The sequence below is a fragment of the Octodon degus genome, unplaced genomic scaffold (assembly GCF_000260255.1).
Source record: "Octodon degus isolate 3935 unplaced genomic scaffold, OctDeg1.0 scaffold00002, whole genome shotgun sequence".
Lineage (NCBI taxonomy): Eukaryota > Metazoa > Chordata > Mammalia > Rodentia > Octodontidae > Octodon > Octodon degus.
In genome coordinates this window covers 29,215,885-29,220,401 of record NW_004524578.1, presented here as the reverse complement: position 1 = coordinate 29,220,401, position 4,517 = coordinate 29,215,885, and the positions used below count along the sequence as shown (strand labels likewise).

General features: G+C 39.5%; 1 protein-coding gene across 1 annotated transcript in view; it reads left to right on the top strand.

Annotated features, from left to right (window-relative positions):
• Bub1b (BUB1 mitotic checkpoint serine/threonine kinase B) overlaps positions 1 to 4,517 on the top strand; it is an 84,090-nt gene that overhangs the window by 3,824 nt on the left and 75,749 nt on the right. The window lies entirely within an intron of this gene.

Here is a 4,517-nt window from a genome sequence, read left to right as displayed (position 1 = left end):
TTTTTTTTTTTTTTTTTTTGGTACTGGGATCAAACTCAGAACCTTGGGCTTGCCAGGCAGGTGCTTAGGCTGCTAAGCTATCTCCTCAGCCAAGAGTGATTTTTTTTATTTTTTTTTCCAATGATAAGGATCCAATCTGGACTCTGGCAGGCTCAGCCCACCCTGGGGGTGTGGCTGGTACAGTATGTGTTGCTGAACCACAGTCCCTGTGCTTGCCTAAGCAGGTGCTTTAGTCTGCTGAGCTATCTGGCTGGCAGAAATAAGCCCTGATTGGTTGATTTTTAATTTTTTTAAAGCCTTGTTTTAAAGTAAACAAATGTATGCAAAATTGGTCAGAAAATTAAAAAGAGGAAAAAAATCAATTTATCTTTTTAATTTTTAATTTTATTTAATTTTGAAAGGTAAAAACAAAAGAACAAAATCAGAAACAGGGCAACATACAACAATACAGATGTTACAGATTTTCAAACAAGAGTAACTGATTAACAATGGTTGATACATTATCTATTTTTATCATCAAATCTGTTGCTCAGATCAACAGATATACTTATGTAAGATTGAACATAAGATTGCATATTACCACTTGCTGTTAAACCTTAAATTTTTGTTGTCTTTTTTTTTTTTTTAAACTTTTTTAAAAAATTTATTTTAAAGAGTCAATTTGTACCTTTAATCTGACCAAATATTCTACTGAGATAGGCAAATTAGGATTCTGGGGGACAGGTTTGCATTTGTTTTCTTTGTTTTTTGTGTGTGCATGGGGGGATTGGTTTTGTCTGAGATTTTTTTTGTTTGTTGGTTAGTTTTGTCTTCTGTTGTCTTATTTGGTTTTTGTTTTTTGAGACATAGTCTCCATGTAGTCCAGGCTAGTCTTGCATTTGCAGTCCCCCTACTAAAGCCTCCCAAGAGTTGGGGTTACAGGCTTGTGCCACCATGTCCAGCCAAATTTTGAGTTATATAATATCTTTGTGTCATTAGAGCTTTAAATGTATGGTATTTCATGATTTTGCTTCAAATATGGTGACATTTTACTGTTAAAACTTGTTTTCTGTGATATCACACTAGTTATTCTACTTCTCTGTTTTTCTTATTACCTGGGTACTGTGTTGTTTTCCTTCTGTTCTCATTCCATATTCAAAATTTCCTTGATTGCTCACTTAGCATTGACATCTTACTTGATTCTACATGTCATTATTTCTACCCTTAACAGAAGATGGTCCCTGATTTATGATGGTTGAACTTAAGACTTTTGAGATCTCTGGTGATGTGAAAGTGATTCAAATTCAGTAGAAACTGTACTTCAAATTTTTATGTTTTCATGGGCAAGGAATATGCAGTAGGACTGTCTTGTGCTTGGCCTCGGCAGCAGTAGTGAGCTGTAGTTTTGATCAGGGGGTAAAAACCCCATCTCTAGGCTGGGCTGTTAATCTACGGTGTGTGGTAGTATAGGTTTATTAAATGCTTTTCGCCTGGCAAGTGCAAGGTACTGAGTTCAATCCCCAGTACCGCTAAATAAATAAATAAATGCTTTTCTAATGTAGGATATTCTCCACTCATGATGGGTTTGTTGGGTCATAACCATATTGTAAGCCAAGAGCCATCTATAATGAGATGAATGTTTCTTTTTTTTTTTTTTTTTTTTTTTTGTTTTTTTGTGTGCGGAACCGGGGATTGAGCTCAGTTTTTTGCCATCACAAATAGGACTTTATTTATCACTATTAAAAATCTGGATCTTAAACGGACTCTTGCACTGGTGGTCCATATCCATCAGCTCGTTCAACTTGCGCTCCAGTCTCATTCCCAGTAGCCTTTCCAGAGCTGCTACCTTCACCATGAAGCTCCATGAGTTTTCCCAATTCAAACTTGGGCTTCTTCAGCGTTTTTACTTTTCTGACGAAGACATGAAGAGGGTAGATAGATTGGCAAGCCTTTGCTATGTCTTTCTCAATACTGTATGGAATCAGTTTATTGACCACTTCCTTTAAGTCATTTGTCTGTACCTCCCGGTCATGATTTCCATCATCTTCTTCTGGATCTGGCCGACCTGTTGGTGCTGAGCGTAAGAGGTCTTCTGTATCTGATGGTTGCATTTTTTAGTAAAGCCAACACAGAACAGTCGAAGCAAATAACCATCGGTAGTCTTGACATCAACATGAGCTTCGGTCATGGTCTATCATTTTTTGACCATGGAACACATTTTGTCCCTGGTGAGGTCCATGCCATGGTAGTTAGGCAGTTTTTGCCCTGAACATCTTCAGTAATTAGCTTGAATTTTCTAAAGGCAACTTCATCATTCTGCAGGTCAGCAAGGCTCACTTCAAACACACGACCTTTGAGCCCATCAGATGCAATTTTGGTTCCTTGGGTTCTGGTGACGAGTGTTTTTCCAATATTTCTTATGTTGAACATAGCTGGCACCTTCACATCATACCAGTCTTTTTTAGAAAATGGGTCAACCACTTTCTTCTTGGCTCCTTTTTTGCCGCCTTTCGTAAGGCGCTTGTTCTTGCCTACCGCGATGGTGCTGCTCAGAGAGCCAAAAGGCGAGTTTCACTTATGTACAAAGTGAGATAGATAGTAAATGTTTAACTTTTTAAAAATTTATTACAGTAAAAGACACACTGCCAGTTCTGGAAGTCCTCTTTCATGAGTGTCTTTAGTTGTCCTGTTGTGGCTGCCTTGATTTCCCTAATTTTTTTTTTTTTTTTTTTTTTCCGGAACCGGGGATTGAACTCAGGCCCTTGCGCTTGGCAGGGAAGCGCTTATTCCACTGAGCCATCTCCCTGGCCCCTATTGATTTCCCTGATATATTCAAAACATTTACCTTTCTTGGTCATTTTGACTTTGAGGAAGAGCCAGAAGTTACATGGTGCAAGATCTGACAAACAAGGTGGATAAGGACACACATAATTTTTTGTGGTACCAGGGATTGAACTCAGGACCCTGCACTTGCCAGGCAAGCGCTTATTCTACTGAGCTGTCTCCCCAGCCCTTCTGAGCTATCTCCCCAGCCCCATAATATTTTAGTAAGCCTGGGTTGCACTTGGCACAAGCATTCACTGTAGTTTCGATCACGTCTTGTAAAGACACACCAGAACTGCTTCCAAAAATGGTGGGAATTGGATTAATGTGTTCATACTGAGTGGGAAGATTATATGTGTAACTACTGAGCTCTTTTCTCAAACATATCCACTCTCTTCTATCTCTCCATTATGGCTAATGGTACTAAAGATCCAAGTGGTCTTATTCATTGTTTTCTTAGTCTAATTTTATTTAGTCAGTTGGTAAGGATTTGTGACTTTTTTGGATGCTAGAGATCATAGGGCATTATTAAGTGCTGAGTTACATTTCTAGTTGGGATTCCTTCCTTTCCTTTTTTTCTCTTTTTCTTCTTTCTTTCTTTTTCTTTTTTTTAAATGGTTCTTGTTACAGAATCTCTTTACGCAGCTCAGACTGGTAGTGATCCTCCTGTTTTCAGCCTCCCCAGCACTGGGATTACAGACCTGTACCACTATGCCTGGACTCAGCTGGGGGCAGGGCTGGTGTGGCATGTGGTGTGGGGGATCGAACCCAGTCCCTGTGCTTGCCTAAGCAGGTGCTTAGTCTGCCGAGCTATCTCGCCAGCCCTTGTAGATGCAGTTGAGATAAGATGCAACCTTGGTGTATACTCTTGGGGTACTTGGGCAACCCCATGGCCCCGGCTCACAATGTCTACCACCTGACACTTCTCAGAATGGTACATCAGGGGCCCACCACTGTCACCGTGGAAGGTGTCCACACCACCACCCAGGATGCCTGCACACAGCATCTTCTTAGTGACTTTTCTCTGGTATGCATGCTCTGCATTGTGCTGGGTGCTGTCAGTGACCTGGACAGAAGCCTGCAGCAGGGTGTCAGATATCTCCCCCCATTCTGTTCTATAGAGCCCCGCCCAACAACCAGAGGTAGAAAGAAAACCTTTATTGCCAGCATGAGAGGATGACTGGAGGTTGCAAGGACCCTTGAAAGAGGGAGCTCAAGTGCTTAAATTTTTAAGTGTACCACTTACTAATCAATTTTGTATGTATTTCAAGACACAAAACATTACTTTAGAAAGTTGTCATATTCTTTCATGTCATGATTAGATTTCTATCACCATAGGCTGCTTTTGCCTACCCTAGAATTTTATGTAAGTAGAATCATACAATTCTTTTATTCAATATATTTTTGAGACTTTTTTCATGTTACACACATCAGTAGATTTTCCTTTTTTTTTTTTTTTTTGTGGTACCAGGGATTGAACTCAAGATCCTGCTCTTGCCAGGCAATGCTTATTCCACTGAGCTATCTCCCTGGGTTTAATCCTTAATGCCACAAAAATTGAAAAAAAATTTATCTGCATATGTGTGAATTACTCCTGGAGTGTCTTATTGTGTATGTTTCATTTATGAAATACTCTGTTCCACCAATAATACATTGGTTGTCTTACTTAGCTTTAAAAGCTAAGTTAGGTAGGATATAGAGTGAATTCTTTTTTT